Source organism: Ambystoma mexicanum, chromosome 1q, assembly GCF_040938575.1.
Source record: "Ambystoma mexicanum isolate Mex_15411 chromosome 1q, UKY_AmexF1_1, whole genome shotgun sequence".
Taxonomy (NCBI): domain Eukaryota; kingdom Metazoa; phylum Chordata; class Amphibia; order Caudata; family Ambystomatidae; genus Ambystoma; species Ambystoma mexicanum.
The window spans coordinates 1,534,928,477-1,534,945,417 of record NC_090922.1 but is presented as its reverse complement, the minus strand read 5'-3'; positions in this window follow the sequence as shown (position 1 = coordinate 1,534,945,417).

The window sequence follows — 16,941 nt, the reverse complement described above, 5'->3', positions numbered from 1 at the left end:
CCCAGGCTCACGATCGCACATTCCTGAACACCTCAGCTTCAGCTGCCACTCAGTAGAACACTAGCCCCGGTTCACGATCGCACATTCCTGCACACCTCAGCTTCAGCTGCGACTCAGTAGAACACTCGCCCAGGCTCCTGATCTCACATTCCTGCACACCTCAGCTTCAGCTGCCACTCAGTAGAACACTCGCCCAGGCTCACGATCTCACATTCCTGCACACCTCAGCTTCAGCTGCCACTCAGTAGAACACTAGCCCCGGTTCACGATCGCACATTCCTGCACACCTCAGCTTCAGCTGCCACTCAGTAGAACACTCTCCCAGGCTCACGATCTCACATTCCTGGACACCTCAGCTTCAACTGCCACTCAGTAGAACACTCGCCCAGGCTCACGCATTCCTGCACTCCTCAGCTTCAGCTGCCACTCAGTAGAACACTAGCCCCGACTCACGATGTCACATTCCTGCACACCTCAGCTTCAGCTGCCACTCAGTAGAACATTCGCCCAGGCTCACGATCTCACATTCCTGCACACCTCAGCTTCAGCTGCCACTCAGTAGAACACTCCCCCAGGCTCACGATCTCACATTCCTGCACACCTCAGCTTCAGTTGCCACTCAGTAGAACTCTCGCCCATGCTCACGATCTCACATTCCTGCACACCTCAGCTTCAGCTGCCACTCAGTAGAACACTCGCCCAGGCTCACGATCTCACATTCCTGGACACCTCAGCTTCAACTGCCACTCAGTAGAACACTCGCCCAGGCTCACGATCGCACATTCCTGCAGACCTCAGCTTCAGCTGCCACTCAGTAGAACACTCGCCCCGGCTCACGCATTCCTGCACTCCTCAGCTTCAGCTGCCACTCAGTAGAACACTAGCCCCGGCTCACGATGTCACATTCCTGCACACCTCAGCTTCAGCAGCCACTCAGTAGAACACTCGCCCAGGCTCACGATCTCACATTCCTGGGCACCTCAGCTTCAACTGCCACTCAGTAGAACACTCGCCCAGGCTCACGATCGCACATTCCTGCACACCTCAGCTTCAGCTGCGACTCAGTAGAACACTCCCCCAGGCTCACGATCTCACATTCCTGCACACCTCAGCTTCAACTGCCACTAAGTAGAACACTCGCCCAGGCTCACGATCGCACATTCCTGCACATCTCAGCTTCAGCTGCACTTCGTAGAACACTCGCCCTGGCTCACGATCTCACATTCCTGCACACCTCAGCTTCAGCTGCCACTCAGAAGAACACGCGCCCTGGCTCACAATCTCACATTCCTGCACAACTCAGCTTCAGCTGCCACTCAGTAGAACACTCACCCCAGCTGCCACTCAGTAGAACACTCGCCCAGGCTCACGATCGCACATTCCTGCACATCTCAGCTTCAGCTGCACTCAGTAGAACACTCGCCCTGGCTCACGATCTCACATTCCTGCATACCGCAGCTTCAGCTGCCGCTCAGTAGAACACTCGCCCCGGCTCACGATCTCACATTCCTGCACACCTCAGCTACAGCTGCCGCTCAGTAGAACACTCGCCCCGACTCACGATCTCCCATTCCTGCACACCTCAGCTTCAGCTGCCACTCAGAAGAACACGCGCCCTGGCTCACAATCTCACATTCCTGCACAACTCAGCTTCAGCTGCCACTCAGTAGAACACTCACCCCAGCTGCCACTCAGTAGAACACTCGCCCAGGCTCACGATCGCACATTCCTGCACATCTCAGCTTCAGCTGCACTCAGTAGAACACTCGCCCTGGCTCACGATCTCACATCCTGCATACCTCAGCTTCAGCTGCCGCTCAGTAGAACACTCGCCCTGGCTCACGATCTCACATTCTTGCATACCTCAGCTTCAGCTGCCGCTCAGTAGAACACGCGCCCTGGCTCACAATCTCACATTCCTGCACACCTCAGCTTCAGAATCCACTCAGTAGAACACTAGCCCCGGCTCACGATCTCAAATTCTTTAACACCTCAGCTTCTGCTGCCACTCAGTAGAACACTCACCCAGGCTCACAATCTCACATTCCTGCACACCTCAGCTTCAGCTGCCACTCAGTAGAACACTGGCCCATGTTCACGATCTCACATTCCTGCACACCTCAGCTTCAGCTGCCACTCAGTAGAACACTAGCCCCGGCTCAAGATCTCACATTCCTGCACACCTCAGCTTCAGCTGTCACTCAGTAGAACACTCGCCCCGGCTCACGCATTCCTGCACTCCTCAGCTTCAGCTGCCACTCAGTAGAACACTAGCCCCGGCTCACGATGTCACATTCCTGCACACCTCAGCTTCAGCTGCCACTCAGTAGAACATTCGCCCAGGTTCACGATCTCACATTCCTGCACACCTCAGCTTCAGCTGCCACTCAGTAGAACACTCCCCCAGGCTCACAATCTCACATTCCTGCACACCTCAGCTTCAGTTGCCACTCAGTAGAACACTCGCCCAGGCTCACGATCTCACTTTCCTGGACACCTCAGCTTCAACTGCCACTCAGTAGAACACTCGCCCAGGCTCACGATCTCACATTCCTGCACACCTCAGCTTCAGCTGCCACTCAGTAGAACACTCGCCCATGTTCACGATCTCACATTCCTGCACACCTCAGCTTCAGCTGCCACTCATTAGAACACTAGCCCCGGCTCACAATCTCAAATTCCTGCACACCTCAGCTTCAGCTGCCACTCAGTAGAACAATCGCCCAGGCTGTTGATCTCACATTCCTGCACACCTCAGCTTCAGCTGCCACTCAGTAGAACACTCCCCCAGGCTCACGGTCTCACATTCCTGCACACCTCAGCTTCAGTTGCCACTCAGTAGAACACTCGCCCAGGCTCACGATCTCACATTCCTGGACACCTCAGCTTCAACTGCCACTCAGTAGAACACTCGCCCAGGCTCATGATCTCACATTCCTGCCCACCTCAGCTTCAGTTACCACTCAGTAGAACACTCGCCCAGGCTCACGATCTCACATTCCTGCACACCTCAGTTTCCGCTGCCGCTCAGTCGAACATTCGCCCCGGCTCACGATCTCACATTCCTGCACACCTCAGCTTCAGCTGCCACTCAGTAGAACACTAGCCCCGGCTCATGATCTCACATTCCTGCAGGCCTAAGCTTCAGCTGCCACTCAGTAGAAAACTAGCCCCGGCTCACAATCTCACATTCCTGCACACCCCAGTTCAGCTGCCACTCAGTAGAACATTCGCCCAGGCTCACAATCTCACATTCCTGCACACCTCAGCTTCTGCTGCCATTCAGTAGAACACTAGCCCCGGTCATGATCTCACATTCCTGCACACCTCAGCTTCAGCTGACACTCAGTAGAACACTCGCCCCGGCTCACGATCTCACATTCCTGCACACCTCAGCTTCATCTGCCACTCACTAGAACACTCGCCCTGGCTCACGATCTCACATTCCTGCACACCTCAGCTTCAGCTGCCACTCAGTAGAACACTCGCCCAGGCTCCTGATCTCACATTCCTGCACACCTCAGCTTCAGCTGCCACTCAGTAGAACACTCGCCCAGGCTCACGATCACACATTCCTGCACAGCTCAGCTTCAGCTGCCACTCAGCAGACCACTCGCCCCGGCTCGCGATCTCACATTCCTGCACACCTCATCTTCAACTGCCACTCAGTAGAACACTCGCCCCGGCTCACGATCTCACATTTCTGCACACCTCAGCTTCAGCTGCCACTCAGTAGAACACTCGCCCATGCTCACAATCTCACATTCCTGCACACCTCAGCTTCAGCTGCACTCAGTAGTACACTCGCCCATGCTCACGATCTCAAATTCCTACACACCTCAGCTTCAGCTGCCACTCAGTAGAACACTCGCCCAGGCTCACGATCGCACATTCCTGCACATCTCAGCTTCAGCTACACTCAGTAGAACACTCGCCCTGGCTCACAATCTCACATTCCTGCATACCTCAGCTTCAGCTGCCGCTCAGTAGAACACTCGCCCTGGCTCACAATCTCACATTCCTGCATACCTCAGCTTCAGCTGCCGCTCAGTAGAACACGCGCCCTGGCTCACAATCTCACATTCCTGCACACCTCAGCTTCAGAATCCACTCTGTAGAACACTAGCCCCGGCTCACGATCTCAAATTCTTTAACACCTCAGCTTCTGCTGCCACTCAGTAGAACACTCACCCAGGCTCACGATCTCACATTCCTGCACACCTCAGCTTCAGCTGCCACTCAGTAGAACACTGGCCCATGTTCACGATCTCACATTCCTGCACACCTCAGCTTCAGCTGCCACTCAGTAGAACACTAGCCCCGGCTCAAGATCTCACATTCCTGCACACCTCAGCTTCAGCTGTCACTCAGTAGAACACTCGCCCCGGCTCACGCATTCCTGCACTCCTCAGCTTCAGCTGCCACTCAGTAGAACACTAGCCCCGGCTCACGATGTCACATTCCTGCACACCTCAGCTTCAGCTGCCACTCAGTAGAACATTCGCCCAGGCTCACGATCTCACATTCCTGCACACCTCAGCTTCAGCTGCCACTCAGTAGAACACTCCCCCAGGCTCACGATCTCACATTCCTGCACACCTCAGCTTCAGTTGCCACTCAGTAGAACACTCACCCAGGCTCACGATCTCACATTCCTGGACACCTCAGCTTCAACTGCCACTCATTAGAACACTCGCCCAGGCTCACGATCTCACATTCCTGCACACCTCAGCTTCAGCTGCCACTCAGTAGAACACTCGCCCATGTTCACGATCTCACATTCCTGCACACCTCAGCTTCAGCTGCCACTCAGTAGAAAACTAGCCCCGGCTCACAATCTCACATTCCTGCACACCTCAGCTTCAGCTGCCACTCAGTAGAACAATCGCCCAGGCTGTTGATCTCACATTCCTGCACACCTCAGCTTCAGCTGCCACTCAGTAGAACACTCCCCCAGGCTCACGATCTCACATTCCTGCACACCTCAGCTTCAGTTGCCACTCAGTAGAACACTCGCCCAGGCTCACAATCTCACATTCCTGGACACCTCAGCTTCAACTGCCACTCAGTAGAACACTCGCCCAGGCTCACGATCTCACATTCCTGCACACCTCAGCTTCAGTTGCCACTCAGTAGAACACTCGCCCAGGCTCACGATCTCACATTCCTGCACACCTCAGCTTCCGCTGCCACTCAGTAAAACACTCGCCCCGGCTCACGATCTCACATTCCTGCACACCTCAGCTTCAGCTGCCACTCAATAGAACACTCGCCCAGCCTCACGATCTCACATTCCTGCACACCTCAGCTGCCACTCAGTAGAACACTCGCCCCGGCTCACAATCTCACATTCGTGCACACCTCAGCTTCAGCTGACACTCAGTAGAACACTCGCCCCGGCTCACGATCTCACATTCCTGCACACCTCAGCTTCATCTGCCACTCACTAGAACACTCGCACCGGCTCACAATCTCACATTCCTGCACACCTCAGCTTCAGCTGCCACTCAGTAGAACACTCGCCCAGGCTCCTGATCTCACATTCCTGCACACCTCAGCTTCAGCTGCCACTCAGTAGAACACTCACCCAGGCTCACGATCGCACATTTCTGCACACCTCAGCTTCAGCTGCCACTCAGTAGAACACTCGCCCTGGCTCACGATCTCACATTCCTGCACACCTCAGCTTCAGCTGCCACTCATTAGAACACTCGCCCCGGCTCACGATCTCACATTCCTGCACACCTCAGCTTCAGCTGCCACTCAGTAGAACACTAGCCCCGGCTCACGATCTCACATTCCTGCACACCTCAGCTTCAGCTGCCACTCAGTAGAACACTCGCCCATGCTCACGATCTCATATTCCTGCACACCTCAGCTTCAGAATTCACTCAGTAGAACACTCGCCCAGGCTCGCAATCTCACATTCCTACACACCTCAGCTTCTGCTGCCACTCAGTAGAACATTCCCCCAGGCTCACGATCTCACATTCCTGCACACCTCAGCTTCAGCTGCCACTCAGTAGAACACTCGCTCAGGCTCACGATCTCACATTCCTGCACACCTCAGATTCAGCTGCCACTCAGTAGAACACTCGCCCCGACTCATGATCTCACATTCCTGCACACCTCAGCTTCAGCTGCCACTCAGTAGAACACTCGCCCAGGCTCACGATCTCACATTCCTGCACACCTCAGCTTCAGCTGCCACTCAGTAGAACACTAGCCCAGGCTCACAATCTCACATTCCTTAACACCTCAGCTTCAGCTGCCACTCAGTAGAACACTAGCCCAGGCTCACGATCCCACATGCCTGCACAGCTCAGTTTCAGGTGCCACTCAGTAGAACACTAGCCCCGGCTCACGATCTCACATTCCAGCACACCTCAGCTTCAGCTGCCACTCAGTAGAACACTCACCCAGGCTCACGATCTCACATTCCTGCACACCTCAGCTTCAGCTGCCACACAGTAGAACACTAGCCCCGGCTCATGATCTCACATTACTACAGACCTCAGCTGCCAGTCAGTAGAACACTCAGCCAGGCTCACGATCTCACATTCCTGCACACCTCAGCTTCAGCTGCCACTCAGTAGAACTCTCTCCCAGGCTCATGATCTCAAATTCCTGCACACCTCAGCTTTAGCTGCCACTCAGTAGAACATTCGCCCAGGCTCACGATCTCACATTCCTGCACACCTGAACTTCAGCTGCCACTCAGTAGAACACTCGCCCATGCTCAAGATCTCACATTCCTGCACACCTCAGCTTCAGCTGCCACTCAGTAGAACACTCGCCCAGGCTCATGATCTCACATTCCTGCACACCTCAGCTTCAGCTGCCACTCAGTAGAACACTAGCCCCGGATCACGATCTCACATTCCTGCACACCTCAGCTTCAGCTGCCGCTCAGTAGAACATTCGCCCAGGCACACAATCTCACATTCCTGCACACCTCAGCTTCAGCTGCCACTCAGTAGAACACTAGCCCCGGCTCATGATCTCACATTCCTGCAGGCCTAAGCTTCAGCTGCCACTCAGTAGAAAACTAGCCCCGGCTCACAATCTCACATTCCTGCACACCCCAGTTCAGCTGCCACTCAGTAGAACATTCGCCCAGGCTCACGATCTCACATTTCTGCACACCTCAGCTTCAGCTGCCACTCAGTAGAACACTCGCCCATGCTCACAATCTCACATTCCTGCACACCTCAGCTTCAGCTGCACTCAGTAGTACACTCGCCCATGCTCACGATCTCAAATTCCTACACACCTCAGCTTCAGCTGCCACTCAGTAGAACACTCGCCCAGGCTCACGATCGCACATTCCTGCACATCTCAGCTTCAGCTGCACTCAGTAGAACACTCGCCCTGGCTCACAATCTCACATTCCTGCATACCTCAGCTTCAGCTGCCGCTCAGTAGAACACTCGCCCTGGCTCACAATCTCACATTCCTGCATACCTCAGCTTCAGCTGCCGCTCAGTAGAACACGCGCCCTGGCTCACAATCTCACATTCCTGCACACCTCAGCTTCAGAATCCACTCTGTAGAACACTAGCCCCGGCTCACGATCTCAAATTCTTTAACACCTCAGCTTCTGCTGCCACTCAGTAGAACACTCACCCAGGCTCACGATCTCACATTCCTGCACACCTCAGCTTCAGCTGCCACTCAGTAGAACACTGGCCCATGTTCACGATCTCACATTCCTGCACACCTCAGCTTCAGCTGCCACTCAGTAGAACACTAGCCCCGGCTCAAGATCTCACATTCCTGCACACCTCAGCTTCAGCTGTCACTCAGTAGAACACTCGCCCCGGCTCACGCATTCCTGCACTCCTCAGCTTCAGCTGCCACTCAGTAGAACACTAGCCCCGGCTCACGATGTCACATTCCTGCACACCTCAGCTTCAGCTGCCACTCAGTAGAACATTCGCCCAGGCTCACGATCTCACATTCCTGCACACCTCAGCTTCAGCTGCCACTCAGTAGAACACTCCCCCAGGCTCACGATCTCACATTCCTGCACACCTCAGCTTCAGTTGCCACTCAGTAGAACACTCACCCAGGCTCACGATCTCACATTCCTGGACACCTCAGCTTCAACTGCCACTCATTAGAACACTCGCCCAGGCTCACGATCTCACATTCCTGCACACCTCAGCTTCAGCTGCCACTCAGTAGAACACTCGCCCATGTTCACGATCTCACATTCCTGCACACCTCAGCTTCAGCTGCCACTCAGTAGAAAACTAGCCCCGGCTCACAATCTCACATTCCTGCACACCTCAGCTTCAGCTGCCACTCAGTAGAACAATCGCCCAGGCTGTTGATCTCACATTCCTGCACACCTCAGCTTCAGCTGCCACTCAGTAGAACACTCCCCCAGGCTCACGATCTCACATTACTGCACACCTCAGCTTCAGTTGCCACTCAGTAGAACACTCGCCCAGGCTCACGATCTCACATTCCTGGACACCTCAGCTTCAACTGCCACTCAGTAGAACACTCGCCCAGGCTCACGATCTCACATTCCTGCACACCTCAGCTTCAGTTGCCACTCAGTAGAACACTCGCCCAGGCTCACGATCTCACATTCCTGCACACCTCAGCTTCCGCTGCCACTCAGTAAAACACTCGCCCCGGCTCACGATCTCACATTCCTGCACACCTCAGCTTCAGCTGCCACTCAATAGAACACTCGCCCAGCCTCACGATCTCACATTCCTGCACACCTCAGCTGCCACTCAGTAGAACACTCGCCCCGGCTCACAATCTCACATTCGTGCACACCTCAGCTTCAGCTGACACTCAGTAGAACTATCGCCCCGGCTCACGATCTCACATTCCTGCACACCTCAGCTTCATCTGCCACTCACTAGAACACTCGCCCCGGCTCACAATCTCACATTCCTGCACACCTCAGCTTCAGCTGCCACTCAGTAGAACACTCGCCCAGGCTCCTGATCTCACATTCCTGCACACCTCAGCTTCAGCTGCCACTCAGTAGAACACTCACCCAGGCTCACGATCGCACATTTCTGCACACCTCAGCTTCAGCTGCCACTCAGTAGAACACTCGCCCTGGCTCACGATCTCACATTCCTGCACACCTCAGCTTCAGCTGCCACTCATTAGAACACTCGCCCCGGCTCACGATCTCACATTCCTGCACACCTCAGCTTCAGCTGCCACTCAGTAGAACACTAGCCCCGGCTCACGATCTCACATTCCTGCACACCTCAGCTTCAGCTGCCACTCAGTAGAACACTCGCCCATGCTCACGATCTCATATTCCTGCACACCTCAGCTTCAGAATTCACTCAGTAGAACACTCGCCCAGGCTCACAATCTCACATTCCTACACACCTCAGCTTCTGCTGCCACTCAGTAGAACATTCCCCCAGGCTCACGATCTCACATTCCTGCACACCTCAGCTTCAGCTGCCACTCAGTAGAACACTCGCTCAGGCTCACGATCTCACATTCCTGCACACCTCAGATTCAGCTGCCACTCAGTAGAACACTCGCCCCGACTCATGATCTCACATTCCTGCAGACCTCAGCTTCAGCTGCCACTCAGTAGAACACTCGCCCAGGCTCACGATCTCACATTCCTGCACACCTCAGCTTCAGCTGCCACTCAGTAGAACACTAGCCCAGGCTCACAATCTCACATTCCTTAACACCTCAGCTTCAGCTGCCACTCAGTAGAACACTAGCCCAGGCTCACGATCCCACATGCCTGCACAGCTCAGTTTCAGGTGCCACTCAGTAGAACACTAGCCCCGGCTCACGATCTCACATTCCAGCACACCTCAGCTTCAGCTGCCACTCAGTAGAACACTCACCCAGGCTCACGATCTCACATTCCTGCACACCTCAGCTTCAGCTGCCACACAGTAGAACACTAGCCCCGGCTCATGATCTCACATTACTACAGACCTCAGCTGCCAGTCAGTAGAACACTCAGCCAGGCTCACGATCTCACATTCCTGCACACCTCAGCTTCAGCTGCCACTCAGTAGAACTCTCTCCCAGGCTCATGATCTCAAATTCCTGCACACCTCAGCTTTAGCTGCCACTCAGTAGAACATTCGCCCAGGCTCACAATCTCACATTCAAGCACACCTCAGCTTCAGCTGCCACTCAGTAGAACATTCGCCCAGGCTCACGATCTCACATTCCTGCACACCTGAACTTCAGCTGCCACTCAATAGAACACTCGCCCATGCTCAAGATCTCACATTCCTGCACACCTCAGCTTCAGCTGCCACTCAGTAGAACACTCGCCCAGGCTCATGATCTCACATTCCTGCACACCTCAGCTTCAGCTGCCACTCAGTAGAACACTAGCCCCGGCTCACGATCTCACATTCCTGCACACCTCAGCTTCAGCTGCCGCTCAGTAGAACATTCGCCCAGGCACACAATCTCACATTCCTGCACACCTCAGCTTCAGCTGCCACTCAGTAGAACACTAGCCCCGGCTCATGATCTCACATTCCTGCAGGCCTCAGCTTCAGCTGCCACTCAGTAGAAAACTAGCCCCGGCTCACAATCTCACATTCCTGCACACCCCAGTTCAGCTGCCACTCAGTAGAACATTCGCCCATGCTCACGATCACACATTCCTGCACAGCTCAGCTTCAGCTGCCACTCAGCAGAACACTCGCTCAGGCTCACATACTCACATTCCTGCACACCTCAGCTTCAGCTGCCACTCAGTAGAACACTAGCCCCGGCTCATGATCTCACATTCCTGCACACCTCAGCTTCAGCTGCCACTCAGTAGAACACTAGCACCAGCTCATGATCTCACATTCCTGCACATTCCTGCACACCTCAGCTTCAGTTGCCACTCAGTAGAATACTAGCCCCGGCTCATGATCTCACATTCCTGCAGACCTCAGCTTCAGCTGCCACTCAGTAGAAACCTCGCCCAGGCTCACAATCTCACATTCCTGCACACCTCAGCTTCAGCTGCCACTCAGTAGAACACTAGCCCCGGCTCACGATCTCACATTCCTTAACACCTCAGCTTCTGCTGCCACTGAGTAGAACACTAGCCCCGGCTCAAGATCTCACATTCCTGCACACCTCAGCTTCAGCTGCCACTCAGTAGAACACTCGCCCAGGCTCACAATCTCACATTCCTGAACACCTCAGCTTCAGCTGCCACTCAGTAGAACACTCGCCCATGCTCAAGATCTCACATTCCTGCACACCTCAGCTTCAGCTGCCACTCAGTAGAACACTAGCCCCGGCTCACGATCTCACATTCCTGCACACCTCAGCTTCAGCCTGCACTCAGTAGAAGTCTCGCCCAGGCTCACGATCTCACATTCCTGCACACCTCAGCTTCAGCTGCCACTCAGTAGAACACTAGCCCCGGCTCATGATCTGACATTCCTGCACACCTCAGCTTCAGCTGCCACTCAGTAGAACACTAGCCCCGGCTCAAGATCTGACATTCCTGCACACCTCAGCTTCAGCTGCCACTCAGTAGAACACTAGCCCCGGCTCAAGATCTCACATTCCTGCAGAACTCAGATTCAGCTGCCACTCAGTAGAACACTCGCCCATGCTCACGATCTCACATTCCTGCACACCTCAATTTCAGCTGCCACTCAGTAGAACACCCGCCCAGGCTCATGAGCTCACATTCCTGCACACCTCAGCTTCAGCTGCCACTCAGTAGAACACTCGCCCCGGCTCACGATCTCACATTCCTGCACACCTCAGCTTCAGCTGCCACTCAGTAGAACACTCGCCCCGGCTCACGATCTCACATTCCTGCACACCTCAGCTTCAGCTGCCACTCAGTAGAACACTCGCCCTGGCTCACGATCTCACATTCCTTAACACCTCAGCTTCTGCTGCCACTGAGTAGAACACTAGCCCCGGCTCAAGATCTCACATTCCTGCACACCTCAGCTTCAGCTGCCACTCAGTAGAAGACTTGCCCAGGCTCACGATCTCACATTCCTTAACACCTCAGCTTCTGCTGCCACTGAGTAGAACACTAGCCCCGGCTCAAGATCTCACATTCCTGCACACCTCAGCTTCAGCTGCCACTCAGTAGTACACTAGCCCCGGCTCATGATCTGACATTCCTGCACACCTCAGCTTCAGCTGCCACTCACTAGAACACTAGCCCATGCTCACGATCTCACATTCCTGCACACCTCAACTTCAGCTGCCACTCAGTAGAAAACTCGCCCTGGCTCACGATCTCACATTCCTTAACACCTCAGCTTCTGCTGCCACTGAGTAGAACACTAGCCCCGGCTCACGATCTCACATTCCTGCACACCTCAGCTTCAGCTGCCACTCAGTAGAACACTCGCCCTGGCTCACGATCTCACATTCCTTAACACCTCAGCTTCTGCTGCCACTGAGTAGAACACTAGCCCCGGCTCAAGAGATCACATTCCTGCACACCTCAGCTTCAGCTGCCACTCAGTAGAAGACTCGCCCAGGCTCACGATCTCACATTCCTTAACACCTCAGCTTCTGCTGCCACTGAGTAGAACACTAGCCCCGGCTCAAGATCTCACATTCCTGCACACCTCAGCTTCAGCTGCCACTCAGTAGAACACTAGCCCCGGCTCATGATCTGACATTCCTGCACACCTCAGCTTCAGCTGCCACTCAGTAGAACACTAGCCCATGCTCACGATCTCACATTCCTGCACACCTCAACTTCAGCTGCCACTCAGTAGAAAACTAGCCCCGCTCACGATCTCACATTCCTGCACACCCCAGCTTCAGCTGCCACTCAGTAGAACATTCGCCCAGGCTCACGATCTCACATTCCTGCACACCTCAGCTTCTGCTGCCACTCAGTAAAACACTAGCCCCGGGTCATGATCTCAAATTCCTGCACACCTCAGCGTCAGCTGCCACTCAGTAGAAACCTCGCCCAGGCTCACAATCTCACATTCCTGCACACCTCAGCTTCAGCTGACACTTAGTAGAACACTCGCTCAGGCTCACGTACTCACATTCCGTACGCCTCAGCTTCAGCTGACACTCAGTAGAACACTCGCCCATGCTCACGATCTCACATTCCTGCAGACCTCAGCTTCAGCTGCCACTCAGTAGAACACTAGCCCAGGCTCACGATCTCACATTCCGTACGCCTCAGCTTCAGCTGCCACTCAGTAGAACACTAGCCCCGGGTCATGATCTCACATTCCTGCACACCTCAGCATCAGCTGACACTCAGTAGAACACTCGCCCATGCTCACGATCTCACATTCCTGCAGACCTCAGCTTCAGCTGCCACTCAGTAGAAACCTCGCCCAGGCTCACGATCTCACATTCCTGCACACCTCAGCTTCAGCTGACACTTAGTAGAACACTCGCTCAGGCTCACGTACTCACATTCCTGCACACCTCAGCTTCAGCTGCCACTCAGTAGAACACTAGCCCCGGCTCACGATCTCACATTCCTGCACACCTCAGCTTCAGCTGCCACTCAGTAGAACACTAGCCCCGGCTCATGATCTCACATTCCTGCACATTCCTGCACACCTCAGCTTCAGCTGCCACTCAGTGGAACACTAGCCCCGGATTATGATCTCACATTCCTGCAGACCTCAGCTTCAGCTGCCACTCAGTAGAACACTCACCAGGGTCACGATCTCACATTCCTATACACACCTCAGCTGCAGTTGCCACTCAGTAGAATACTAGCCCCGGCTCATGATCTCACATTCCTGCAGACCTCAGCTTCAGCTGCCACTCAGTAGAAACCTCGCCCAGGCTCACGATCTCACATTCCAGCACACCTCAGCTTCAGCTGCCACTTAGTAGAACACTCGCTCAGGCTCACGTACTCACATTCCTACACACCTCAGCTTCAACTGCCACTCAGTAGAACACTAGCCCCGGCTCATGATCTCACATTCCTTAACACCTCAGCTTCAGCTGCCACTCAGTAGAACACTCGCCCAGGCTCACGATCTCACATTCCTGCACACCTCAGCTTCAGCTGCCACTCAGTAGAACACTCGCCCATGCTCACGATCTCACATTCCTGCACACCTCAGCTTCAGCTGCCACTCAGTAGAACACTAGCCCCGGCTCATGATCTCACATTCCTGCACACCTCAGCTTCAGCTGGCACTCAGTAGAAGACTCGCCCAGGCTCACGATCTCGTATTCCTGCACACCGCAGCTTCAGCGGCCACTCAGTAGAACATTAGCCCCGGCTCATGATCTGACATTCCTGCACACCTCAGCTTCAGCTGCCACTCAGTAGAACACTAGCCCCGGCTCAAGATCTGACATTCCTGCACACCTCAGCTTCAGCTGCCACTCAGTAGAACACTAGCCCCGGCTCAAGATCTCACATTCCTGCAGATCTCAGCTTCAGCTGCCACTCAGTAGAACACTCGCCCATGCTCACGATGTCACATTCCTGCACACCTCAATTTCAGCTACCACTCAGTAGAACACCCGCCCAGGCTCATGAGCTCACATTCCTGCACACCTCAGCTTCAGCTGCCACTCAGTAGAACACTCCCCCAGGCTCACGATCTCACATTCCTGCACACCTCAGCTTCAGTTGCCACTCAGTAGAACACTCGCCCAGGCTCACGATCTCACATTCCTGCACACCGCAGCTTCAGCTGCCACTCAGTAGAACACTCGCCCAGGCTCACGATCTCACATTCCTGCACACCTCAGCTTCAGCTGCCACTCAGTAGAACACTCGCCCCGGCTCACGATCTCACATTCCTGCACACCGCAGCTTCAGCTGCCACTCAGTAGAACACTCGCCCCGGCTCACGATCTGACATTCCTGCACACCTCAGCTTCAGCTTCCACTCAGTAGAACACTCGCCCTGGCTCACGATCTCACATTCCTTAACACCTCAGCTTCTGCTGCCACTGAGTAGAACACTAGCCCCGGCTCAAGATCTCACATTCCTGCACACCTCAGCTTCAGCTGCCACTCAGTAGAAGACTCGCCCAGGCTCACGATCTCACATTCCTGCACACCTCAGCTTCAGCTGCCACTCAGTAGAACACTAGCCCCGGCTCTTGATCTGACATTCCTGCAAACCTCAGCTTCAGCTGCCACTCAGTAGAACACTAGCCCATGCTCACGATCTCACATTCCTGCACACCTAAACTTCAGCTGCCACTCAGTAGAAAACTAACCCCGGCTCACGATCTCACATTCCTGCACACCCCAGCTTCAGCTGCCACTCAGTAAAACATTCGCCCAGGCTCACGATCTCACATTCCTGCACACCTCAGCTTCTGCTGCCACTCAGTAAAACACTAGCCCCTGGTCATGATCTCAAATTCCTGCACACCTCAGCGTCAGCTGCCACTCAGTACAACACTAGCCCCGGCTCACGATCTCACATTGCTGCACACCTCAGCTTCAGAATCCACTCAGTAGAACACTAGCCCTGGCTCACGATCTCACATTCCTTAACACCTCAGCTTCAGCTGCCACTCAGTAGAACACTCGCCCCAGCTCACGATCTCACATTCCTGCACACCTCAGCTTCAGCTGCCACTCAGTAGAACACTCGCCCCGGCTCACGATCTCACATTCCTGCACACCTCAGCTTCAGCTGCCACTCAGTAGAACACTCGCCCCAGCTCACGATCTCACATTCCTGCACACCTCAGCTTCAGCTGCCACTCAGTAGAACACTAGCCCCGGCTCAAGATCTGACATTCCTGCACACCTCAGCTTCAGCTGCCACTCAGTAGAACACTAGCCCCGGCTCAAGATCTCACATTCCTGCAGAACTCAGCTTCAGCTGCCATTCAGTAGAACACTCCCCCAGGCTCACGATCTCACATTCCTGCACACCTCAGTTTCAGTTGCCACTCAGTAGAACACTCGCCCAGGCTCACGATCTCACATTCCTGCACACCGCAGCTTCAGCTGCCACTCAGTAGAACACTCGCCCAGGCTCGCGATCTCACATTCCTGCACACCTCAGCTTCAGCTGCCACTCAGTAGAACACTCGCCCCGGCTCACGATCTCACATTCCTGCACACCTCAGCTTCAGCTGCCACTCAGTAGAACACTCGCCCCGGCTCACGATCTCACATTCCTTAACACCTCAGCTTCTGCTGCCACTGAGTAGAACACTAGCCCCGGCTCAAGATCTCACATTCCTGCACACCTCAGCTTCAGCTGCCACTCAGTAGAAGACTCGCCCAGGCTCACGATCTCACATTCCTGCACACCTCAGCTTCAGCTGCCACTCAGTAGAACACTAGCCCCGGCTCATGATCTCACATTCCTGCACACCTCAACTTCAGCTGCCACTCAGTAGAAAACTAGCCCCGGCTCACGATCTCACATTCCTGCACACCCCAGCTTCAGCTGCCACTCAGTAGAACATTCGCCCAGGCTCACGATCTCACATTCCTGCACACCTCAGCTTCTGCTGCCACTCAGTAAAACACTAGCCCCGGGTCATGATCTCAAATTCCTGCACACCTCAGCGTCAGCTGCCACTCAGTACAACACTAGCCCCGGCTCACAATCTCACATTCCTGCACACCTCAGCTTCAGCTGCCAATCAGTAGAAAACTAGCCCAGGCTCACGAGCTCACATTCCGTACGCCTCAGCTTCAGCTGCCACTCAGTAAAACACTAGCCCCGGGTCATGATCTCACATTCCTGCACACCTCAGCATCAGCTGACACTCAGTAGAACACTCGCCCATGCTCACGATCTCACATTCCTGCAGACCTCAGCTTCAGCTGCCACTCAGTAGAAACCTTGCCCAGGCTCACGATCTCACATTCCTGCACACCTCAGCTTCAGCTGCCACTCAGTAGAACACTCGCCCCGGCTCACGATCTCACATTCCTGCACACCTCAGCTTCAGCTGCCACTCAGTAGAACACTCGCCCCAGCTCACGATCTCACATTCCTGCACACCTCAGCT